The 27,471-nt window shown below is 35.8% G+C and overlaps 1 protein-coding gene across 7 annotated transcripts in view; it reads left to right on the forward strand.

Annotated features, from left to right (window-relative positions):
• STON2 (stonin 2) overlaps positions 1 to 27,471 on the forward strand; it is a 94,680-nt gene that overhangs the window by 38,154 nt on the left and 29,055 nt on the right. Inside the window, exon 1 of one of the 7 annotated variants that reach the window (XM_039351538.1) lies at positions 10,894 to 11,039. The exons of the other annotated variants lie outside the window; for them this stretch is intronic. The gene's annotated coding sequence lies outside the window, so the exon portion shown is untranslated. Of the gene's footprint in view, positions 1 to 10,893; positions 11,040 to 27,471 lie in introns of those variants that run through there. 7 annotated transcript variants of the gene reach the window in all.

Raw genomic sequence — 27,471 nt, forward strand, 5'->3', positions numbered from 1 at the left:
TATCTGTGATTTTTTTCTGTTTATAATATGCACTAAGGGCAGTTTTCATATTTGAACTGCTCTTTAAGGAATGAGGAAGAGTAGTATTCTTCTTTCTCTTTGTTTGAGAATTGAAAACTCTCAGTCATCATTTCATTTCAAGAGCAGTTATTCTGAGAGGAGTAGAGGTAGTAGAAGTGGGGGGGGAAAAGATATGCACACCTGCCCTTCTTTATTGAAGCACAACTTTAATAGAGTGATTGTATCTATTATGTTTAGCAATTTGAGAGAGAAAAAGCTACTAATTTTTTATGCTACCATTGTAAAGCTTAATATAGGATGTTGGACTCAGTGAAAGTTCACATATGCTATACTCAAAAGACTGGACGCACAAAAGTGGCTAATCAGAGGCCACTGTCTGTGAGGTTTGATATCATTCACTTGTTAATGTCAAAAACTTTAAGTCTAATTAGTCTATTTCTCAAGATGCTGGAAAACTATGAAACACACAATAACTGAAAAAGAGCAGGGAAATCACTGAAATATACTCTGAATTTCCCTTCCCCCATTTCTCAAAGACTTTTAAAAAATAATTCCCTGGATTTAAGTAGAACTATTATTCCCAAGTCTGCATTTCCTCTTTTTCTGTTTCTTCTGACCTCCAATTCCTAATACGTGTATTTTTCATATATAAAATATTTATAGAGTTGAAGATAGCTATTCACTAAGTTACCAAGTCAGAACAACAAATAAATTGCAATATCTGAGTAGGGTCCAAAGTCTCAAGTCCATTCTACATCTGCTTTGTAACTGTGATGTCTTAGATTTGCTCTGAGTGTTTCTGAAATGGTGATTTCAGAAGTCCCCTTAATTGTCATTCTTCGGTCTCTATAAAAGAAAAAACGATGATGTGCTTATTCTGTTATTCTTTATAGAATTCCTGACTTTTTTGCATTATCTTCTTTTAATGTAGAAAAATTTAAATGACGAGACGGTAATATAGTGTGACCTATTAAATGTGGAACTTTTAGAGAAATTATAGTAGTATGCAAGTGTAAAGATCTCCATACTGAAATCAGGAATGGTAATACTTGAAAAAGTTTTGATATTGCCCCCTGATGAAGAAATACTACAGAGAACATAAAATAAAAATATATGTTAACTTATCTGATTTGGGCTTGAGAACAATTCAGAACCCTAAGAGGACATAACCTTGTTTCATATTGACATTGCGGGCTGTGATCCTTTTAATAATGTAGTTGACAAATTCATTAATTTAATCTATACAACACCTTTTACTTTATCCTCAGTAAAGGAAAATAACATTTTGTTTTGTTTTTTGTTTAGATTTCCTTACAGTTCCTTTTTATTTTTATTTTCATTAAACACCAATTAAAAGAAAAAAAAAAAGGAGAATAAAGCACTGTATTTGGGACTGGCTGCTCTTGATGAAGTAACCAATTGATTGAAATTGGAGCTCCAGGCAGCAGTGCCCAGACACTTATTAGCTCATGCTTGAGGTCTGCTGATGGTTATCTTCACTTAGACATTGAAATGGAAATTTAAAAAGCCATTCTGTAATTTCCTGAACTGTCCTAAAGAGATTTTGAGGAAAAGATATAATTTAATAGGTGTGTTTCAGTGGGATAAACAGACAATTTAACTTTTGACTGCCATCGAAGTAGATGTAAAGCATTCAAAAGCCAAAATATTGACCAAACAGGGCAGACATAAAACTGAAATTAAAACATGTTCACCTCCGATGTCATAACTCCTTTTGAATCCAATGGTTCATTTTGTTAATAAGTATGCTTAGATTACAATATCAGGCTGTGAGAAAAAAAAATTCCCACTGCCTGATAGATATTCAAGCATTATATTTCTGAGAATCTGCCCAGAGTTTGAACTATTTGGGGATTTAAACCATTATGGGTATATAAATGAATTAAAATAATGTAGTTGTTGTGAATCAGGGTATATACAGATTGAGTAAAGTAAATAAATATTGGATTAACTATTCATTACAGGGTGGATATAATAATTCATTATGAGGCAGATATAAAGCAATGCAGTCCTAGGCTGCGTTAATAGAAGGATAGAATCAAGATTATGTGAACTTCTAGTACTGCTTTACAAAAGCCTTAGCAAGTCCACACTTGGAATACTGCATCCAGTTCTGGTCACCACAGTATAAAAAAGATATTGAGATTCTGAAAAGAGTGCAGAGAAGAGCAATAAGAATGATTAGAGGGCTGGAGGCTAAAACATACGAAGAACGGTTACAAGAATTGGGTATGTCAATTCTAATGAAGAGAAGGACTAGGGGAGACATGATAGCAGTTCCAATATTTGAGGGGTTCCTACAAAGATGAGGGGGGTGAAACTATTTTCCAAAGCACCAACAGGCAAGACAAGAAACAATGGATGGAAACTAACCAAGGAGAGAAGCAACCTAGAACTAAGGAGAAATTTCCTAATGGTGAGAGCAATCAACCAATGGAACAACTTGCCTTCAGAAGTTGCAGGTGGTCCATCACTAGAAGCTTTCAAAAAGAGACTGAACAATCACTTATTTGTAATGGTATAGGGTCTCCTACTGGAGCAGGGGGTTGGACTAGAAGACCTCCAAGATCCCTTCCAACTCTATATTCTATGTTCTAAGAGGAAATAACACAAATAAAAACAGAAGTTTCAATGTTATTGTTTATTGGACAATAAAACAGATAAGAACTATAAATCAACAAAAGATTTGCAGAATTTATTTTATTTTAATGTGAAATTATGGGACATGAACTAAATCCATTGTTATTTGAGTGGATTCAGAACACTATGTGGTGTAAATAAAGTATAACAATAATAATAATTTGCGCATAACTGTTATGATATGTCACTTATATTTTTTATCTAAGATTTTCTAGAATTTGATGAAGATTAATTTTCACTGAAAACTAGACATAGTATAATGTGAAAGAAAATCTTCAGATTACAGATTTTATGTGCAGATTTCAAAGAAATCCTGAAAGATTTTAGCTCAGGTTTCCACAGTGGAATGTACTTTGACAGCGATTGTATTGTTTCTGGAAAAAAAGAGGCAGGAAATTCCAAATATAGCAATTGATGTGTTTTGTTAATAACCATGCATTTAATTATGTCTCTCAAGTATAGATCTTCAGGGTTATGACTGGACAAAAAATAGATATTATGTGCTTAACAAAGTTCTCTGTATTAAACTGAGTTGGGAAGAAGTAGGATGCTTGCCAGTCCTAAAACATTATAGCACACAGCTAAACCATACTGAATAAAAGAATCTTGGCTCTGCAGATTAGGCAGTTAGTATTCTTTGGAGAAGTGATTTTCTGTGCCTCTTTTGTGATATGACGTTCTCTAACTGCACAGCATTAGAATTTGGTTGGGAAACTTTGCATAAAAGAATTGGAGCACTTTGGGTGCTTCGCTTTCAGGAACTTGTTTCTTCTCTTGCTTCTGGGCTGATTTGTTTGTAGAGGCTCAGCTGCCTCCAGCAATGTAATATCAGTGTGAACCAAGAGGTATCCTTGGAGATTAGCAAGATTTTCTTAAGTCTTTTCAGTTCTTAACCTCTTTCAAGACTGAAGCTAACAGGCATTTTATTCCATAGCAACTTTGCTTAGTCTTTCTCCCTGCCCTTTTCCTCCCTCTTTGTAAAATATATAAAAATATTTTTGGTGTGTTTTATAAGCAGACAATGTAAAAAGAATGCTTTAAATGCCATAATCTCTCTGGATGTTTTGCATTAATACTTAGCCATAAGATGAAACAAAAGGTGAACCTAAAACGCTCAAATATCTGCCCATTCTTCATTCCTTTGTTTTCTCCTTTCTGGAAAGCGACCCCTTGCCAGGCATGAACATATCCCGATAATCCCTTTTTTTCTATCATGTTTTCATGACGTTGCTCTCAGGCAGCTTAAAATCATCCTCAAGTATTCCATTTAAAGTGATTTTTTTTTCTTGTTCTGTCATGGATGTGATCCAGCATACTTCATCAATAGTATGTTGCTTACTCTAAAATGTGAGAAATGGATAGACTAACATTAGAAATGAAAGAAAAAGATGATTCAATTTATTTTAGAACTTGGGAAAAAATTTATCAATGGTTAGAGACACGTTAGAACTTGAAGGATTTAATATTTTAGAATAGATGACTGATTTTTAATCGAGTTCTAACTAGCATTTTGATGATACAATTACTTTTCCTGATTTACTGATTTTCATTTGTTACTTTTGATTGTTAGGGGTTTTTTTTGAGATTTTATTAGTAGTGTTTACTTAATAGATCAACGTATTTGTTTACTAATTGTTTTTAATATGTTACAGTTTAAGCTTTGTTAAAAATGGTTGAATATGATATTTACTCATTATTATGATCCGGACGGTTGCTTGTTTGTTGAAATATGTGATTGTACCTATCCTTATTTTACCCTAATTCCTTATTTCCTTCCCCTCCCCCTTTCCTTTTACCCCTCCCTTTACCATACCTGTATTGTTCCTATTTTTCCTCACCTATATAAATTTAATAAAATTTTGTTTAAAAAAATAGTATGTTGCTATATGATTAGAACTGGAATCTGCCCAACATTCATGGGCCACTTTACACTGCTGTGGGCATACTATCCCACCATTACTGATCATTGGAAACTGCCCTTCATGTCCATTTGGGTTTGGGCTGCAGAATTGGACAACTGATTTCCACAAAAACATAATTTGCCTAGTACTTTCATAGCACTTGTCCAGTTCTACATGTGCTTCTTATAAATATGAGTTTAACACACTTCTGAAGGAACAGTAGACTGCACTAGACCTAAGGTTTTCTGGACTGCTGAAAGAGTCCTAGTCCTAAGCTGCACAGAAAGTAAATTTAAATAAGACAGCCAAATTACATTATATAGGTATTTCAAGATACACCCATAATTATTCATGTAGAATAGATACAGTATATACTGGACCAGGGGTAACTTTTAAGTGGTCTTCAATCCCCACTGCCATAATTCAAATGTGAGGTGACCAAAGCATGAATAACTATGAATAGGGCTTCCTGGTCTAGAAAAGGAGGAACAGAAGACAAAACTTTACAAAGGCCATCCTAGCTATGGTTACTACCTGCTTTTGTAGCAGAAGCTAAAAGTCTAAGAGGACCTCTCAAATTGTGTACCAGTTCTCACTATAAAAATGCCAGTCCATTCAAAACTGAACATGGTAAGCTCACATATCTGGGGGATTCTCAAAGCCCACAACCATTAAGGTTAAGCCAAATCCTGTTTTAGAAAGCAAAAACGTATTAGGTATTTTTCTTTTGGAAAATTAAAATACATATATAAGTAAGTCCAGACCAAGGTCCCATACCTATTTTATTTCCTTGGTAAGATTTATTGTACTAATATTTTTATTTAAATTTATTAATTGCTTTCTCCCAATCCTTTGTGGATTTTTCCTTGACACAGTATAATATTAATCTTCAGTTTTCTAAATTTAGGTTCAGTTTGATCCTGAATCAAACTAGTTCAAAATGAAACCAACTGCTCTTCAATTGTTAATTAGTCCTTATTCTTTAAGTGTGCACATGTCTAATATTAAAAACTGAGAGTTCTTTCACATAATTTTGTTTGGATGATATAAAACTTTTATTGGAATCAGAAACTGATGAATCTGATGGCAGTGTTGGAATTTGTTCTTTTTGGTAAAAATTTCCTTTCTCATTGTTTGACTTTTATTTAGACTATTGCTTTCTTGTTTTTAAAAAAGTTAGATAAAAAAGGTTAAATAAGGGTTTTGGTGCAACTTCTTACTCAAAGAAATGGCACTGTAAAGTATTGTGTTTCCTGATCAAATAAAACTGCAGGTAAAGACTGCAGCAAGATTTGAAAGTACCTTTTTGCTACCACTAACTGATTCTGCCTTTTAACTGACAAATGACCTCTCTGGCATGGTTATGAATTTTAAAGAATATCAAGCAAAACATCGTTTTGAAATTAGTTTCCATTGTGCTTTGCAGAAAAGCAGTGGAACAGCCCTTCTGCTTCATAGACCCAGTTAATAAGGGTGACCGAGCACATCTTCATTAAATTGTTGGCGTTGCTGTTTTAAAGGATTTATTTGGTCCTAGCCTACTTTCAGATCACGACCTTAATGAATCAACAGTAATGACTGCACTCTGAAAATGTTTTGTTGAGTTGTCATGGATCTGAAAGCAATTAGTAGTTCAGTACTTTGTATTTTGGAATAAGGGAGGACCCCAGTGTTTTCTTTTTCTTAATATGAGAGTCTAGCTGTCACAAACTTTAAAATTCACTGGTCTGATTGATCAGCATGTTACTGCCTTCACCCAAATCAAAATAAAAAGAATATTTTATTTTAGAATGTTCTATTCAGTTTGTGAACTAAGTGCTTTAAAAAAAAAAAAGGCAATGTTTATGTAGCATGCTATTTCAGGCCCCAAAACATTTCCAGATGGAAGATCCTGTAGGAATATTGGGAAAGCTGAAGTTGATAACATGCTAGCATTGATGATAGGCACTAACAATAAAAAGGAATGTAGGTATTTTCAAAATTAAAGGAGAAGAATATATCATTCATTGAAAATGGCAAAATGCAAACAAGACACAAAAGACTTGTGCACTAGGTACCCAGTTTATATTTTGGCTCAGGCTCTTCTCCAAATAGACAGTATGTATTTTACCATGCAACTGTGAAGAGTGGAATTAAAGCTTGGGGTTCATAGTCAATGGTCAAATAATGCCTATTTACTTTTAATGAACTTAAATCAGGGCCAGATGAATTGCCAATTATAGTACTGAAGAAACTAGTAATGCTGTGCTGTACCTTTATGTCTATGTAGTCCTTGACTTACGACCACAATTGATCCCAACATTTCTGTTAAGTGAGACATTTGTTAAGTGACTTTTGTCCTATTTTACGACCTCTCTTGCCACATTTGTTAAGTGAGTCACTGCAGTTGTTAAGTTAGTAACATGGTTATTAAGTGAATCTGTCTTCCCCATTGACTTTGCTTGTCAGAAGGTCATAAAAAGTGATCACATGACTTCAGAACACATCATAAATATGAGTCAGTTGCCAAGCATCTGCATTTTGGTCATATGACCATGAGGATGCTCAATGGTCATAAGTCACTTTTTTCAGTGCCATTGTAACTTCGAGCAGTCACTAAACCTGAGGAGTACCTGAATTACCTTTGAGGAATTCTGATAAATTGACAAAGTATCAGATGAGTAAAGGCACTTAAGGCATCTTCCAAAAGAGGAAAATGGAGGATCCGGGAAGCTACCCATCTAGCAATTTCTAAATATCTTGAATACAGTGCAGTAATCATAAGAAGCCAATGTAGATATGGAGTACCAAAATTTACAATTATTTATTCTTTTTTAGCGTAGTAGACTGTGAAATTGATATAATTACATTTTTATGCATGTGCATAAATGTAATTTCATTTTGATTTCTGCAAAGCATTTGACAAAATGTCCCACATTATTCTGATTTTATAAACAGGTAAAGCATTGGGTGGATGGCATGGCTATTAAGTATAAAATCATTTTTCAATAGTGTTCTTCAGTGACTTCTCATCAAAATGGAGAGAGATACTGAATGGGGTATTATAAGGCACAGTCTTCTGCCTTGTAGAAATTATTTTTTTATTAATTATTTGGATGACAACTGCTTGTTAGATTGCAGGTGAGATAAAATTTATATCTCTGGAAGATAGAAATAAAATCTGAAATTGACTTGATAAATTAGCAAAATGAGTATTAAAAATTCAGTTTATCCTTGATAAAGCAGTAACATTCTTCCCTTAAAGAATAGAAATTAAATGCACAGTTCTAGAATGGAGATATCTGGCTTGTATTTGGAATAATCTTAGAACCGATCTTGGAATAAAAGTTAATTGCAAGCTGACTATGAGTCACTAATGGGACATGGATGGGGGAAAAAAGGGCAAATACATTTTATCCATATCCACAGAAGAATAATTTTGGCCAGTCTCCCTTCAATATGTCCAATTCTGGTTACCACACCTCAGAAAGAATTCAGAGAAACTGGAACAGGTTCAAGGAAATGAAATAACGATGATCAGAGGACAGGAAGCAAAGTCATATGATTAAAGGCAACAAGAATGTTTAGTTTTGAGAACAAAAGACTGAAAAGGATTTATGATAATCACTTTATAAGGACTGGAATGATTGAGGTCTGTTCTTGGTCATAAAAGATGAAGCTGAGAGAAAAGTGTAAATTTTGCCTCTTCTATCTAGAAGACAAAGCTTAAGAATTCTTAAGGATGTTCTTTGGAGGAAAACGCTTCATTTCAATCTTATGCTTTGTCTACTCCATTGTTTCAGAATATAGGACACAGAATTCAAGGTAGTCCTCAACTTACATTCACAACTGAGCCCAAAATTTCCATTGCTAAGTGAGACATTTGTTAAATGAGTTTTGCCCCATTTTACAACCTTTCTTGCCACAGTTAAATGAATTACTGCAGTTGTTAAATTAGTAACATGGTTGTTAAGTGAATCTGTCTTCCCCATTGACCTTGCTGGTTAGAAGGATGGAAAAGGTGATCACGTGATACCAGAACACATCAACCATCATAAATATGAGTCAGTTGCCAAGCACCAGAATTTTGATCACATGACCAAGAGGATGCTGCAATGATTGTAAGAATGGTAGTATGAAAAATTTAATTACAATTACCAAGAAAGATGGTGAGATCCTTTCATTAGATGCATTTAGGCAGATACGAGATAACTATTTGTCAGGAATGATTTAATTTGGATTCTTACACTAATTAGATTTGGACCAGATGGTCTAAAATTCTAAATGGCCCTTTCTAACTGCATGTTCTTACAAGATTTTCACGAGAAGCAAAATGAATGATGCGTTCCTATATAAATATTCTGAATTTATTTATTTAACCATTCCCATATATTTTATTGTTTTGAATATAATAAATATATGAAATTAAGAAATGAGTTTAAAATAACTGAATCATCATCACAACAATAATATCCTTTAGAAAGTAGATACATTTAGTTGATTGCCATTTTACTCATTTATATTAGAAAGACTAGGATTAATACATGATGTGGGCTGAAGCACAATATACATGCTACATAGTTTCCATTAATGGCATCCTTGCCCATAAATCAGAACTTAGTTAGTCAGTTCTGAATTATAATACTTTCTTTAGCCACAAGGTGGTGTTTCCTAATACCAAGTTCATTTTTTTGAAGAAAAAAAAAACCCATGCAATTAGCTTATACTAAATCTATGTATAGCCGTCTAATACTAAGTAGTGATTATAAACCATTAAGTCTGATGTGTTGATAATTTATTGCCTATTATTTGATCATATTCAGTATTGATTACATTTCAGCAAGTGGCTTTCCAGGTTTTTCCAATTCAACTAAGTTTTTATAGATTAAATGTGCATGGAAAACAAGTCCAGGTAAAAGTTTACTTTAATAAACCAATAGGGGATTTCATTGTTTCTGATTAACAAAATAAAAAAAATATGTCATTATGGCAATGTTTGTAATTTATATAAGAACATCATTACACAAGTGACAAAAATATGCATATTTGATTTGGTGTTCATTTGGGTAATGAAACCTTGCAACTGATGAAGATGATGTCACCTGCATAATACCCTGATACAATGACATAAAGCATTATGACTGTTGGTCTACTGTATTGTATCCCATCCAATACAGTACTTTGAAGTTTCAATTTATTCTATTATGTATATACTGTATGCCTTTACTGAGGAAAAGGAAGTGGAAAAGAACAAGATTTGCAGGCCCACAATATTATCCTTCATGAGTTATCATGACCTCTTCAGGAGATTCCAAAGAGCAATAAGAACTTCCATTTCTGGGTCAACAATTACAAATAGGCTGGAGCATTTTGGATTTGGTGGATTCCTATTCCCATTTTTCTCATGCTAGAAATTATGGGAGTTTCCCCAATACATCTGGAGGTCCTCAGATGAGGGAAGACCACATTACAAGTTCATCCCTCTTCAGCAAAAGTTTAAACCTGAAAAGTCAACTTTGAGAGCATTAGCCAGTGCCTTGTATAAGAGGGTTTTTTTCAGTCCCACAGACTGTATCTTCACTTCCGATTTTAATGTAAGTTGACTTTTGAGCAGAGATGATTGACACTGATGGTATTATTGTAAACTAAGTCACTTTAAGATATTCCTCCAGCTACTTAGTAGTTTATCAGAATGCTTTTAGAGGAAAATATTTTGTAGTTAAAATATCACCTACTATTCACCTAGTCACTCGTGGAATGTAAGATTTCAGATTGTCAAAAGAGGATTTATCACCAGTTTGTGTCATCCAAAACATGCTTGGATTTAATATTAATGAAGATAAATAAAACTGGCTATTTAAGACTTTAGTTTTTTTATTAAAAAAATCTGAATTAGTTCTTCATTAAAAAAAAAACAAAACCAAGCAAGATTGCTCATCCCAGAAATGGGATGATCTCTATCTATAGATCAGATATATTTCACAATAGGATAACTGTGTCTTTAAATACTGAGTTTTGTTTCCCACAAGCAATTATTAAAAAAACAAATGATGCCTCGATGGCCCTGTCCTTTGTGCCTCCCCCTTCAGGTATGATTTCCTTTCCTCCCCCACCACAGAAATCATTAGCTAGTTCCAAGTATTTGAAGGTATTAAACTGCCTATTTTCTCTTGAGTCTCTCTCTTTTCCTTCCTCCTTGGGTGTGCCTTGTTTGATTTGCAAGTAACCTGCTAAGTTCTCTCCCTGCTTCCCCCCCTCACACACACACACTTACGCCCTGCCCACACCAAATGAGCTGGGCTGACTGAGGCAAGCAAACAGCCAAAGCTCCTGCTCAAGCATGCATAATGCATACCGCCCCACACCACTCCCACAGTCCCAGTGATGCAAAGGGAAGCCTCGGCCCGGCAGGCAGGCATTCGAATAGGCGCTTACTCAACTAATAAACACACAGCACCTTCTCCTGAGTGCCACAAGGTATTTCTTTCATTTTAGCTTTGGGAAGGAGGCTGGCAAGTTTTAAATGGGTAGTAAGGCAAAAACAGAAGCAAATGCTGGATGGGGCAAGGGGGAGGGGATTGAGCAACATGTTGCTTGTGATATCTTTGAAACTCTGGTGCTAAAGGTTTAACTGCATGTGTAACCTGAGAACACTAAGGTGGCGTAAGGAGCATGTGCTTTTAACTGGTGATTTGAGCCTAGAGGGATGAGACTGGCTGCCCTCTGCCTGCATCTACACTTTGGCATCTACACTTTGGCTTCTTTTGGTTCTAATTTTCGTAAAAGTCGGCTCATACACCTAGCTGCACATAGAATGGGTTCAGCAGGGAAGAGTTTGCTCCTCATTTTAAGAAGAAATGCTTATGCTTTTAGCACACCTGCTGAATGAGAAAAAAGGATAAGCTTCTTACTTACTTGGAGATAGTCCAGGGTTTCTGTTTGTTACAGTTTTCTTAAAATAAACAACAAAATACTCCATAAAGCCTGTCAGCATCTAAAAATAGTGACAGGTGTATTTCTTTATAGTATTTTGGTTTGTTTTACAGGTTTATAAGAAAATTACAGTAAATTGCATTTTCATGAATTAAACCTGCTTCTGTAAAATCCTCCACTGATTATTACAACCTTTAAAAAAAAAGAGTTTCATTCCACTGTCTGTTTCACTTTTTTGCAAATTAGACATTCAACACTGAAAGGTGCTGCTGGGATAAAGATAGTGAGACATATGAATGACCTGCACTAAAATATATACCTATTATGGTAATATTAAATCTAATAATCTGTCAGAGAAAAGGGAGTTATCTGAAAAATAATCAGTTCTATAGTCTAAAAAATGCAGGCTTACATTCAAATAATTAATTGATATGGCAATGAGGAAAACAAATCTTAGTTTTAGTAGTATTTGAACAAAATAAACTTTCCTGCTGTTACCTTAAAGCCAAGACTTTAATTTTATAAGTTACTGAGTGAATAATTTTGATATAATTGTATGATATTCTTCTAGGTAGAATTGCATTTATTTCTTTTCTTTTCTTTTTGGCTGGACAAGTGCCAAATAGTGTTTAATAATTGGTCTCTATCCAATAACACCACCGCACCCAAAGAATCTTGAGGCTTCTTTCAATTGTCTTTTGAATAGGTCACAGTTTATATTGCACAAGAGAGCTCTGTGGCAACTTAAAGAAATGTATAAATATTGGGCTAGTACAGAATGTGTCTACTGAAGTTGGGCATAAAAAAGTTAATGCTACAATTAGTGGTCTTTATAACATACTTCTTCTGGGAAGTTCCTTCTCTGTCTTTTGGACTAGAAGTCTGCTTTTACATGTTGAATGCATTTATGGAAAACTTGTAGTTCTATAAACTTTATTTTAACTCCACTCCCCAAACCCAGAAATTATATACTGTATATCAAGCACCATCTATTTGCATTTGGTCTTATCACATATTGAACTGGAGGGATATCAGAGGAAAAGCAGTGATGATGGGGGTATTTTTTTTCTCAGCTGTATGTGGTAGCTACAAGCACATTATTGTAGAAAGAGCCATCAGTAGTAGCTTTAATGAACCTTCAGGAAACCAGAAATCGGGTACAAGCTTCACACATGAAAGACTTCTGGATTAGGGTTCAAGTGATGGGAGAGAGCTCTGAGTATGTAGACAGAGAAGATACCGTCTAGCACAGTATCTCAATCTTGGAAACTTTTAAGATGTGTGGATTTCATCCTCCAGAATTCCCCAGTCTCCATGTAGTTCTACACATACACACCCAAGATTCCCACTAGGGGTTGTTGGTGAGCATAACTGAAATCTCCTTCTTTTTCTTTGTTCTCATCTGGGTTTGCTATCTCTGCCATCTTTATTTTCTTTTGTATTGTTTTCTTGTTTAAATGTATGTTTACAATGCAAGCTTAAGAGCATTAAGAGACATTAAGAATAAACATTAAGAGATATTAAGAAAAAAGTGTCTGGGGATAAAATGGACAGATATTTCCATAATTTATGTCTATGGATATGCAGTGGAAGTGTCTTGCTTCTATTCTATCTCTTCTATAATCTTATCAGTAGAATGGACATAATGGCTTGAAGTTCCACAATTCATACATTCCCCCTCTCTTCTTTTAGTTAGTATGATAATTATAAATTGTCCTTGTAAGTTTCTGGTGCTTGGAACAGGAAGGAGAGGTTCCCACTTGCAGGCCAGTGTTTCCTACCAGTTTTCTCTAACCTAATTATAAAGCTTGGTACAGCTTCACAATCTCATTGAGTACATCAAATTTCCAGTGAACCACATACACATTACCCTCATCTAAGGTGAAGGATGGATGAAATGGGAAGCCACCATTTCAAAGTGTTCTGGGTATTCTGAATAGCTTCTCTCTTTAGATGTTGCCTGATATCATTACATGGAGAAAGAGGAGAGTACTGGACTTATCTCACTGACGTCAGCAGGCTTGAGGAAGGGTGAGGTGTTGTAAGCAATGGGTTACATGTGCAAGTAGAACCAAGCTTATTAAAAACATCTAAAGGCAGATGCTTAAGACCCCAAACAACAAATAATATACATCATAGAAGTTACATGGTATGATAGAAAGCATGAACTTTTGAGCATTCTTTCTTCTTGTTGGGGAAAACGGAGAAGAGTGAAAAAAATCAGAGCAAAAACAAAGACTTCTTATTAGTCTTTTGCATCTTGTGGTCAATTAGAAGCCCAAAGAACCAATGCTTCTGGAACTAGAACTGAATTTTCAACAGTTCGGTCCTCCAACCATATTCTGTGTGAAATGGTCTATTTAATAGAGTATTTGGTGGTCTCTGAACTTGGTTGTTTGCTTTCAGATATTTCATTACCCAACTAGATAACATCATCAGTGCAAGTGACTGGTTTGCTTCCGATTTATATACAGTAGTCTGCCCTGCCAGTTTTGGTAAAAGTGTAGTTTTTTCCTTGATTAGGATATTGTTTTCTGCTTGATTGTTTGCCTGGTGTTAATCTCTTTTTAACTTGGTGATAGCTGCTGGAAAGGATATGTTCTGTTTTTTTATTCTTTCTTAGCTTGTGTGTTGTCTCTTGAATAATATGTAAAATTGGTTTATCTCTTATGTGTCTATTGATGGCTGAATGCCAAGCTTCCAGGAGTTTCTTAGTGTTTTGGATTTAGTTACAATATTTACAATTTTCCAGTTGAAACAATAGTTGATTCTGTCGATGTATCTGCTTGGTGTTCATAGATACACTCTGCTAGTCTTCTGCCTGTCTGCCTACATACGGTAGTGGCAATCTTTACACTGTATATTGTAGATGGCTCCTGTTTCTTCTTGGACTACTGGGTCATTTGGTTTACATAAAATGTTTAGGAGAGCTATATGTGGTATGGCAACGCTGTCTGGTTGTAATAGTCTGTTACTTGTTTTTGAGATGTTTGTGATATATAGTAGTGTTGTGATGTAGTGGAAGGAGTGGTCAGGCATTTTTTAATAAACTTCTATGAATATCCATTTTGTTGAAAGAGGTTGTGTTTTCTTTTTTGGGTGTTCTGGATCACTGCAATATATTTGTACTCATCCTTTCCCCTCACACATTCAGAGTACATTTAAAACTCACTGTACTATCAGAATTAGAAGCCAGCCTTTTTTCTCACTGGGACAGTGATCTGGAAACCACAACAACATTGTTCAGCCAAAAAGCATGGAGTGCTGGTGTTTGTGAGTGAATTGTATTTACTCTGTAAAATTAAACATACCATGAAAACATTATTTTTAAAAATAGAGAAATAATGCAAAAAGGCTATTGCAGAGTAAATCATTGGTGAAAAACCAAATGTTTTCAGTTCTGTATATGAGAAATGGATAAGTCCAATTAGTCACAGTTTGTTGAAAAATTGTGAGTGGTATAGATAGGAAAATAGGTTCCTTTATTTAAAACTTATTAAATGTTGACTGGATTGTATAACTTAAAATATATAATAATTGCTTGTGACTTTAATTTTTTGTCTCTGATTTTTTCCATTTTTTTTCTCCTTTAAGAACTGATAGGCCAGAATTGTAGAACTGATGCCAGGAAAGTAAAAGTGGTAAAATTAGCCAAGGTTAATGCAGGATGTTAAGAGGAACAAAAAGTATTTTGTAGAAGTGTTCAAAATAAAAAGAGAACTATAGCAGCTATTTAATGAAAATAGATAAATATTAATATATTACAATGAAAAACACAAACAGCTCATATTTTCTTCAGTCTTATCCAACAACAAAAATATATAAACCAGGAAACTGAAGAGCCAGAAAAAGGCAGAGTTGAAGCTTCAAATTGATAGAAATATGGCCGGGGAATACTTCTTCAGTTTAAATGAATTTAAATGTCAGATTAGATTAATTGCACCCTTATGTATTATCCTTGTCAAATCCTGAAGAACTGAAGGGCAAGATGAGTGGAGTGTTTTCAAAAATAATGTATAGGAAAATTCAGCAATCTATAGGCCATAACTCGAAAGATGCAAGAAGATGTTACAAAGAGATTTATCTGTCAAAATACACTGCAATTATTTTACCCAGTAGAAATCACAGGCCAAAATTTTGGCAAATTACATTTTGCAGGACCCAGTATGGGTTGGTCACTGACCCAGATTGGATCCTGCAACATTATCTTAGGACACGTATATTTGATTTCATTCATGAACTACATTTTGCTTTGTTCAGATAACTTTCTTAATAGATTATGGAAATATTCTAGATATAATTATATTGGCTTTAACAAATCATTTGATATAATACCTTCCTAATGAGCATGTCAGTTAAGTGTAGGCTAGATGAAATTATAATAAATACACATAAAGCTTTCTTTAAAAAGCTTCAATGGTTATTCGTCTATTTGGGGGGAGGAATTGAAGGGATGCTACAAGGATCAATCATGAATCCTTTGCTGTTTAGCATTTTTATTAAATGACATGAATGACGAGATGGAGGTAATGTTTATGGAACGAAATAAAATTGAATGGGAGAAGTAACACCCAGAGGTTATTTCATTTATACTTTTGGGCAAGATGGGTGTAGCCCCCATTGAGGAATGGTTGTGTGTCTGTTGCTTCCTGGCTTGATCATCTTTTTTTCTTTAATTGCTATCTTATTTTTATGTTTTTGGTGAACCACCGAGAATCACTGGGTTTGGAGTGATATACAAATTGAATAAAATGAATATATACTGTAATAAATAAGCTTTATCTAGGAGCTGCAAGCAACAGAATGAAATTTTACAGAGACATGTGCAAAGTTCTTTGATTAAGAAAGAGAAACTATATATATATAAATCTAAAGGATGGGAGATACCAAACTTTACTGTATACTTCTGGAAAAAAAACATTAAATTTGCAATTGTTGGTCTCAATAAAAGCAGCAATGTATGAAGCTGCAAAAATGCCAAATGAAGTTTTCAGCTGTTGCCAAGGAAAGTATCATTTCTAAATCAAGGGAAGAAATTATTCAACCTTATTGAGCTTTGATCATATTTGACCTCAGGTTCTATGTCCACTTCTGGGAATCATACATTAAGAATGATTCTGAGAAATAGGTAAAGACAGTGCTTTTTTTGTTTAAAAAAAAAAAGGTGCCGGAACTCACACATATCATACAACCCGCCTTGCCTACCCTACAAGGCTCCATCCAAAAAAGGTGCCGGAACTCCATTCTGGGCGTTCTATGACAAAAAGAGCCCTGGGTAAAGATACAGGTCATCAGATGGTCAGGCCCTTTTAGATACTATGAAAAGAGACTGAAGGATCTTTTCATGTCTGATACTGAAAAAGATCACTGAAGTGGGGTTATGATAGCATTCTTCAAATATTGCAGAGTTGTCATACAGAAGAGAAAACCAGCTCTTCTTGTTCCAGATTATGGGTCATGTTAACCTTTGTTCCAGATTATGGGGCATGTTAATTCCCACCATTGGAAGAACAATTCTTTTCCCCAAATTCCCTCAAATTTTCTTTGGGGTTTTTTGGAGAAAATAAAGGCAGAGGAGAAAAGAAAACAGGGGAGGAGTGGAGGGTCAGTACTTTATGTATTATTGAATTTTCCCCATTTTTAGAGAATTTAGAGCTACGTTTCAGATAGCACTAATTAATGTTTAGATCAGCTATTCCAGTTTATAAGTGTGGGATTCAAAAACATTATAGTAAGTAACACTTCCTTTACAAGTTTGGGCATTGAAACATATAAAATTAACTCTTGAGGGATATATTTGTGCAATTCACTTTTGATGTATTAAACGCTACTTCAAGAAAGACTGCTTTCTCTCAAATGTATATGCCTATGGTCAGCCTAGATCTTCATACCTACATGTACCTTATTTATAAAGAAGTTCATGGAGCAATAGCATGTTGCTATTTATCTAATATATAATTATCTAATATATAATATATCACTGAGTGCTCAAAGCAGTTAATGAAAAAGAACTCTGAAGGAAATGGTGTCAGATCAAGATTTAGTACTATGTACTTAGTACTGAAACATTGCTACTTATTCTTATAGATGGTCTATTCTACAATATTGGTTGAAGGGAGATAGATAGATAGATAGATAGATAGATAGATAGATAGATAGATAGATAGATAGATAGATAGATAGATATGAGTAATAACATTAAAAATATGAACCTGGGTATATTCATGTTTAAAATAAAATAAAATGAGCACCAGGGTAATTAAAAACTATAAAAGTTTAATTAAAAAACTGCTGGCATCATAGGGCTTAAAGCGCTAGAAAGTGAGAGAGTCTCTTATAAGCAAGCTAAAGTCTGCGCCCGGCTCCTTGATCTTGTTATCGGACCTAATTGGGTAGATTGCACTCCAGTGATCCGTTTCTTCCTGCACCCCTTATCTACATGTATGTCATCGCTTGTCTTCTTTTTCCTGGATTCTAGGATAGGTGGGACAAACCCCCTATCTCCCTGGTTGTTCTCATCCCTTGATCCACTTGGTCCACTTTCTCCCTCAGGTTTGCATGGTGGTTTGCATTTCCCCTTCCTCTTTTTCCCCCAATCCACATCCATGCAGCAGTTCTCTCTAGGAGTGCTTTTCCTTTTTTCCCCATTGCCTCCCCCTCGTGCCCAGTTGTCATTAAGATGGTCTTGTGTGACATTCTGGGCTGCCTGGGTTATAGCGGTGAATTGGGGTGATTCGGTAAGTTGTTTATCTGCATAATAAGCCTCGTAAGTATGGCCATGCACAGTCATCATGTCCCTCCCCCCCTTTTTCTGCCGTCTTCTGCATCCTTCCTCCGCACGCTACCATCGATACCATCGGTGCGGGGGTAGGTGGGATTCTGGTCTCCTCGGATGTCACAACGTTCCTCTTCCACTCCCCTCCTCCCTCCGATGTTTCTTGTTCTTGCACGAGTATAGTACGGGTCTTTAGAATCAATGGGTGTTACCAGTGCGAGGTGCGGCAGGACGGTTTCACAAGCCCCGCCCCGCCACATATCCTTCCGTCCGGATTCACTCCTCTCTCCGCTCCTTGGGGTATCCATCCACCCGTCGTTAACCTCAGCACCGTCCCGTGTTCCACACGCTCCCAATTTGGCTGGCGTTGCTGGTCGGGGGAACCGTCTCGTCCTTTTCGGATCGATCACTTTCTTTCTCCCAAGCTGCAAGTGGGGTGTCAATCTTAATTGTCTCTTTTTATCTCCGTCTGCGATGCTTTCCTGCACTCCAATTGGGATATCCCCAGTGTTCGTAATATGGAGATTCTGGACTTCTTTTTTTTTAATTAAACTTTTATAGTTTTTAACTACCCTGGTGCTCATTTTATTTTATTTTAAACACACACTCATATATATATATATATATATATATATATATATATATATATATATATATAAATATATATGGTACAAATAAAATACGAACACCAGGAGAGTATAAATATAAAAATATACTTTACTAAAAGCTGCCAAGCTTTCGTTTGGAAACTCCAAACATCATCAGGGCTAAGGAGCCAGTAAATGATGATTTAAATGGGTTTTGTCGGCATCTGCACCCGGCTCATGGACCGCGTCACCGGTCCTGGCCGGTTAATTAGTGTTCCAGATGTTTCTTTATTACTCTCCTTACGCTTCCTTCTATGGTTCTTCCGGATCATTCCTTCCACTATCTCATTACTGGTATTCATCTCCTCCACTACCCCTTTATCCTTATTTCCTTCCATAGCACTGACCCTCCTCCCCTTTTTGTTTTCATTCTCCACCCTGGGGGCATCTGTTTCTCCTCTATCAGTGTTACAAGCTTCCCTGGGCTCACAGACGCTCCCCCACACACACGCTTTTCCCAATCCCTGCTCCACACCCTTTCTTCTCACTCTTCCACTGTCATGAGTAACTTTCATACGGGTGTTACATATTTGGGGGTCTATGACCCATATGAAAGTTACTCATGACAGTAGAAGAGTGAGAAGAAAGGGTGTGGAGCAGGGATTGGGGATAGCGTGTGTGTGGGGGAGCGTCTGTGAGCCCAGGGAAGCTTGTAACACTGATAGAGGAGAAACAGATGCCCCCAGGGTGGAGAATGAAAACAAAAAGGGGAGGAGGGTCAGTGCTATGGAAGAAAATAAGGATAAAGGGGTGGTGGAGGAGATGAATACCAGTAATGAGATAGTGGAAGGAATGATCCGGAAGAACCATAGAAGGAAGCGTAAGGAGAGTAATAAAGAAACATCTGGAACACTAATTAACCGGCCGGGACCGGTGACGCGGTCCATGAGCCGGGTGCAGATGCCAGCAAAACCCATTTAAATCATCATTGTTTACTGGCTCCTTAGCCCTGATGATGTTTGGAGTTTCCAAACGAAAGCTTGGCAGCTTTTAGTAAAGTATATTTTTATATTTATACTCTCCTGGTGTTCGTATTTTATTTGTACCATAGACATGCCCAGGAGTCGTATTTTTATGCAAATTTTCCAGCATATATATATATATATATATATATATATATATATATATATATATATATATGTTTTCTGAGGTTTTCGCAGGTGTTTGTATGTAGGCCTTTGGTTGTTTGGGTTTTCTCCCGCGTAAAATTGGAAGTGTCTTGGCGAAACGTTGCCAAGACACTTCCAATTTTACGCTGGAGAAAATCTGAACAACCAAAGGCCTACATATATATATATGTGGCGTTAAGATCGTGGAGTGCGACCAACCAGCTGCCCCATTACCGACGACCTAATAACAGCCCTAACAATATCAAGGAGAATATGTCAACCCCCCAACTGGCTCGGTGTAGGCTAGATGAGGAAGAGCAATTGCGGAGCATTCCTACCACTCTTACAACACTAGCACGCACCCAAAGGAGCAGCAGAATGAACCTGGCAGCTTGCCTGCGCCTGGAAAGAAGCGAGGCAACCGATCTGGAGAGGAGGAGACGACCCCTCCACTCAGCTGAGACGGCTGGATTGAGGATGTGTGAAGTGCGGAGCGAAGCCAGCAACGGACTCACGGACGCTTTAGAGAGTAGGGGGAGGGGTGAATTGGGATGGGAGAATGCGCGAGAGGGTGGCATTTACGAGACCGAACTGTTGCGCCTTCCACCCATAGACTCCAAAGACCCCCACGATGCGCACATGGGCACGAGCGATGTTAGAAGGGAGAGGAGAGCGAAAGAGAAGCACGGCGGCACTCGAGAAGATCGTAATTCCACTACCTCCCCCAGACCGAGCCTCCGAATTATAACGCGTGCGAAAGGAACACAGGAGGCTCAGGAAAGGGGGAGGAGAAGTAAGACGACTGAATGTAATCACAGCCAGGGGACCGCCCCCCCCAGTAGACAAACAATCCATCAACCTGTCCCAGATTACCAGCATATCGCAGCCAACTCAGATTTAAAGGATTGCCCAGATGACAGTTGGATGGGAGGAGAAAGTACTAAAGTTAAAAGAGAAGGCTATCGCAAAAAGAACAGCCGAGCGGATGATGATTGGGAAAGGAAGGGGAAGTGTACATTACCACTCAAACCTGATGGGGAGGATGGGTTGAAGAACAGAGATAATTTGAACGGTAGGGGAGTTACCCCACCCAGCCCAGAATCGAAAGAAAGGAGGAGAGACGACAACACACACGTAACTAAGAGGAATAGGAAGAAACAAACCAATCAAGCGCAGTTGAATCAATTAGACCCGGTGATGAGATCGAGGAGCCGGGCGCAGACTCTGACTTGCCTATAAAAAACTCTCACACTTTCTGGTGCTCTAGCCCTGATGATGCCTGCAGGAACGGCGAAAGCTTGGCGCTTTTTAATTAAACTTTTATAGTTTTACTACCCTGGTGTTCATTTTATTTCTCGATATGAATACTCCCAGGGTTCATATTTTTAGCATTATTAACCATATATATATCACTGCTAATAAAGATTGGAACAATATATTTTCATTATTGGACAATATGTATGAACAATGGGCCCAGAATTTAATTTTAAGTGTCTGCTATTATAGACAGGCTGTATTTAAAAGAAGATATAGAAGTAAAAGAACATGTTTTACCAGATACTGATTTGAAAGTGGATTTAAAAATCAGGTCACAAGAACGATAAGGAAAAAGATGCTATATGGGATATACAAACTAAACCAGTTGATGTCTTAGTAATTAAAAGTTCTATACAAGTAACAAACTAAAAAAGTAACCTAAATAACTTTCCTATATTGGATTTACAAAAGAGGCATTTAAAGTTTTGAAATATTTTGTGAGAAGAGACAAAGGAAAAAAATGAAATCAAATTCTAGGATATTATTGAAAGGAATTAAAGATCAAGATTGTTAAAATTAAAAGGAAGGAACATAAATTATTTTATTTGATCACAGTTAATTTAGATGTGTTGTTGTGTCTGGTATAACCCCAAATGGAATTTTGAACAATGAGCTTTTAGAGTTTTATTTATAGCTAAGAGATCATTTATTATATTTTAAAAAAAGGTGATAAGTTGTTAAAATTGTTTATACTTGTAATGAAGAGGGAAGCTCTTTCTCTATACAGTATATTTCTTTTATTTCTCTTTTCTTATCTCTTGTTTCTTTTCTTCTTTTCTATTCCTTCTTTTCTGAACTTTTCTCTTTTTGTTTTCTTAGTTTGTATCAATTTTATCTTTTTAATTGTAATTATGTATGTATGTGTGAATAAAAGAAATATTGGAAAATCCTTCCAAAAGTGAGTTGATGTTGACTTCATAAGCTTATCATCATGTTAAAAAAGCTATCAGAACTAACTAACTATGGCTTTTAGGTTTCAGAGTTACTCAGTTTTGGTAAACCCAGTCATATGAGTTGCTTGAGCACGATCCAGCCATAGAACTGGCACCTTACCAGGCAGTCAGATCATTTACATGTTGCTCTAGTCCAGTGAAAATAGCTTGCAGGAAAACAACTACTATACTTCCATGGAAATGTTTAAAGGTCCTCTTGCTGAGAAAATCCACATTATGAATTATGATGGTTGCATGAAATGCAAGTTATGTGTATTAGTTATGGAAACATAATAATTTAACAATAATTACTCTACCAACATGGTTATTTATACAATGCTTGTCTTGATCTTTTCTTGTTTTCTGCTGGAAAGATAATTGAAAGCTCTGTAGGGCAGACTGGCCCTGCACTAGCTAGTTTGACAATGAAAAATATGTTTCCGTTCTACTAATAATGATCCAATTTGTTGTTCTTGTTGTTCATACGTGGGTGCCTCTGCAAAATAAAATACTTGTTCTTGACAAATGTGCTATTTGATTCCAGGTACCTTGCAAAAGAGGAGAGGATTCATTTAATTCATATTCCTTCATTTTGCAATCATTTTAGAGCCTACAGGGTCAAGTCCTGGCCAGATACAAGGAATAAAATATTCTCAGGAATGCTGATCTGTAAGACTTTCTGCTCTGACTTGAAGCATGGGAGAAAGACTAGCCCAGGCATTCCAGAATTTTGGAATTTGTACTTAGCAAACTGAAAAACAATTGAGTAGAATATATATTTATATATTGCGATTTTAATGTTTTATGCTATAAGCTACCCAGGGTCATTTAGTTACCTTTATTTATTAAATGTATGAGTGGCAAATACATTTATAAATAAAGAAAGAAAGAAAGAAATATTTTATCTAAAATTACTTTATTTTTTCATCTATAAAATAAAAATAAATAATTTATTTTATTTTATCATCTCTAGAAACAAACAGTTGTTTTGCAATTGGTAGTAGTAATGGCAGTTAGAAATAGCAAATTCTATTCTACTTTATTTACTTTTGTAAAAATGACTTTTATAGGGCAAAATAAATAAATCCATCTCTGCTGTAAAGAACTCAGATAGTGAAAAGCTTGTTTGGAATCCACTTTAGTTCTGGATTCCTTTGGGTGCAAAGGAAATAGTATTTCTATTTCTGTCTTTTAAGAAGAACAGGAAAAATGTGAGCCAGCTTTTACCATCAGTTAGATACTACTATTATCTTTTTTTGTTTGGAATTTCCTGTCATTGTTGCCAACATTTTAATTAAAAAAGTGTGTATAATTCATAAATTGTTCTCTGCAACTCATTTTTTAATTCAGACTACATTATCAGTCATGATTGTTTCTTCACTATGGCTTTACATTAACAGTGGTGATAATGGCATTGTCCTTGGCACAAATTCCTTCGATGTCTAATATTAAAAGCTACGAATACTTGAATATCTGGAGAAGAACCATAAGAATACAAGACTGTGTTTTTATAGTGCTATCTAAGAAGAAGAAGAAATGTGTTCAGGGATTGAAGCTTGGCATTTCCTTATTAAATTCAGAATTTCTCCTTATTCAGTTGTTGGATCAACCCATTATTTATTCTCTTTCTATTGTCACATTTGGAATCAAAAGGTGTCTCTACTTCCTGTGCTTCCACATTAGCAATAGGAATAGCACTTAATCTTATATACCACTTCACAGTGCTTTACAGCCCTCTCTAAACAGTTTACACAGTCAGCAAATTGCCCCCAACAATCTGGGTTCTCATTTTACCGACCTCAGAAGGATGGAAGGCTGAGTCAACCTTAGACTGAGACTTATTTAACTATCTGCCTATCTAAGCATATATAGCCATCCATGCCTAATTGTGATGATGCAAAAATGCATTGCAACATCAGTGATGCAAGTGCCATCCTTTCATACTTGTATCACAACATCTCACAAAAATATTGTACCACAATATTGCAAAATATGTTTTGGCACTTGCACTACCTTGCTCCTCTTCATGGGATACCTACATAGATATGCAAAAACAATCCATTTTATCCTTCCTATCTGAAGTTTTGAAAATTACAAAAAGAAGCAAGAGTTGTTCAATAAATAAACATCAATCTATTAACTATTCTCAAAGCATCTCTTATGAAGCAAAAATAACTCTGGAATCATAGGAAATATTGCAGGTCTCATATGGATTATGCTTATATGGATTATTATGATGGTCTATGATAGCTTATTGAGATCAAAAGTTGTAACACTAACACATTCCATTTAGTATACAACAGCATCTCGGTTACTTGCTGCTGGGCCACTGCATGACATTTTTTATTTTCCAGATGATTAAAAAAATGAAGTCCACTATTAAGGAGTATTTTTGTTTTTAGCTAATATTAATGTGATTTTAACCAATATTATATGCGATCGAAATTGATCTCATTTGTAAGTATAAAGATTTTTGCATGTAACAAGGCAGTCTTGCAGGAAAAGAAAAAACAAAAACCACGAAGTGTATAACTACCCTATGGTAACCTCTTGTCCTCTTTCAGCTGCAGCTGTTGAGATCTACACGTAGGAAGGGGATATTCTGCTACAAGAATGATCCTCTGTACTTTGTTGTTAACAATGAAACAAATCTATTTTTCATATTATACATTGACACTAAGGGAGTTCCAGGACAATATGTAAATTTAGTACATTTCTGGATTTGAATCTAATAAACTATGAAGTTCTTACAGTAGAAAATAATTAAACATAGCCTTTCGTGAAAGGAGTAACCACACACAATTGTGCTTCATTAAGCGACACCTTGTGTTGGACAGAGATTTCAAATTGATTGGCTCATAAAGCAAACAATAGACTCTGCCATAGATTTCTGTTTGCTTTGCTGTTATAGCAACAGGTTAAGGGTTCTTTTCCTTCTTCTGTATTATATGTAGTTTTTCAGTTAAGCATATTCTTTGTGAATATAAAAGAGCTAAAGCAAAAGTGGGGGATGGAGGGTCAGATTTAAGTGTGATGGAATAACATTCTTAACATATATTACTTGGAAGGGAATCTTCTTGGCATAAAGTTTTTCTAGGGTTATATGGCAGTTTAGTTAGGAAGATTTCTCAAGTCACCATTTGCAGCCAGATGAACCTAGCCAAAATATCTGTTTTGAAGACTTGCGTTCTGCATTTACCTTCTTAGGAAGGTAAATTGGTAACTAATAGGAGGACTGCATGAGTACTGATTTCCCTACCATATCAAACCTCTTTATTGATTACATATGGTTACTCTGAAAGCACTTTTGGAATTGACCTTATCTGCCAAGTATACATTTTACTACAAACTATTTTTTTTAAAAAAAATCTGTTGTGCTCTTTTTAAAGTTTAATCTTCTGTCATTTCTCTTAACTTCTGTGAAAGAATGCATTTAAATAGAATTTAATAGAGTAGATTCAGTTCAAAAAGTGCTTTATAGCGTGTGGGGACCTGTCTATAGCTCTTAAAGTAGCCACATCTTTTTCCCGGATGACATAGTCACTGAGGTGTTGTGCAATCATAACAAATAAGGGATTAAAATGAAATCATAATACAGACTGATATGCAAAGATCATTCATGAGAAGACATAATGGTTGTTTCCCTCATTTTAGACAGCAGAAGCCTATAATAGGTCTAAAACATCAACTAACTCTTGATCATGACGGTTCTATATTTCCTGCCAGGCCAAATATAAAGTTGTTGTTTTTTTAAGCTTATTAATATGTTGTGGGTTTTTTTAAAAAATTGTCTTTATATGCTGTCTTGAGTTGCGTGGATAATAAAGTGGTCTTCAAATCAAGCAGACAAAAAAGTGCATGTGCTCTCAAATCCTAACAGCATAAATATAGCACCATGGGACATACTACCTATGGAAAAGAGCACATTATGAATCAGTGGTTGCAATCACAATCTTACAAATATTCTAGAGCAGGACAAAGAGTTAGATATTTCAAATGTCCAGAACTATTTGGAGTTCAGTTCATACAAACTGTTATGTGGAGTTGTCTGCACTGTAGGTAATGAGCGCAAAAAAACTGTAGAAAGGAAACAATGCTCTGAGCTCTTGCTAATTCCATTTCCTGGATTTCTGTAATGTGACCACCGGTAGCCCCATGAATTTTGTCCATCTCTGCACATATGCAAAGGGAACGAACAGAAGAGAAAGGACATCTGAAAGATAACAAAGCAATATTGGCTTCTGTTAATTTCCTGCAATTGTTTGCAGTTGTATCCGCATTGGAAGCTTTGTTATGAACGGTTGTTTATCTCCTTGACAGGAGGATCGGTCACTGAGTGATCTCAGAGAGAAAAGAAAGACTGTCCTCTTTACTCCAGAGGTGAAGGTCACTGTATGAATAGCATTTTTGTTAAGGGAACTGCACCTACTTTTTTTTTTTTTTTTGCTTTTGTTTGGAGTCTTGATGTCTGGCCTGAAAAAGATTTTAGTAACTACAAAAAGATTGCTGTTTGTGGAATCCCCATTTCCAAATTCGGGGAATATGGACCACACTGAAGTAGCATGGGTTGCTTCATGATCCCTCAGTTGGAGTGCCATCAGGCCGTTATTCTGGTTAAAGAGGGGTGAAGAAAAATAGAGACCTTATTTTCTGCCAGATTTACTTTCAGGTTGCCAGAGTGGTTTATTTTTGGTTCAGTTTTAATTCAGTGTTACTTGAATGGCCCTTCTTAAATTCTAGCTTGCTGTCTACAGATTAAACATAATTGCTTTGTCTGCCTCTACCACAAGATTATGGTTAACCCTGACTGAGAAAAGCATAGCTGTTTATTAACTCAAAAGATCTTGTGCAGGTAGTTTTTCTCACTGTCTGCAATTTCTTCTTCATGCAGTATTATCGTAACTGCATTGTACCGAAGAATCTAGGGAGAAAAGGCACTTTCCAGACTAAAAAAAAAACATACTGTTATTTTGAGTACCGAGAGGAATAAAATGACAGTCTTTGAAACTACAGAACTACCTTGGAGAAAACTAGTGTTTTAATGCAACAAATAAGTTACAGCTTAGCATTTTAGGCAACTGTGTGTATGAGAGAGAGACACAGACAAATAATATAGTAAGGATCTTGTCTCCAAGAAGTCCATTCATATGTCATGCCAAGCCACCAAATGTGTTCTTTTAGGCTTAACATATTTTG

Source organism: Crotalus tigris, unplaced genomic scaffold (assembly GCF_016545835.1).
Source record: "Crotalus tigris isolate CLP2741 ecotype Arizona unplaced genomic scaffold, ASM1654583v1 scf7180000018371.15429387391:27106975, whole genome shotgun sequence".
NCBI classification, from domain to species: Eukaryota; Metazoa; Chordata; class Lepidosauria; order Squamata; family Viperidae; genus Crotalus; species Crotalus tigris.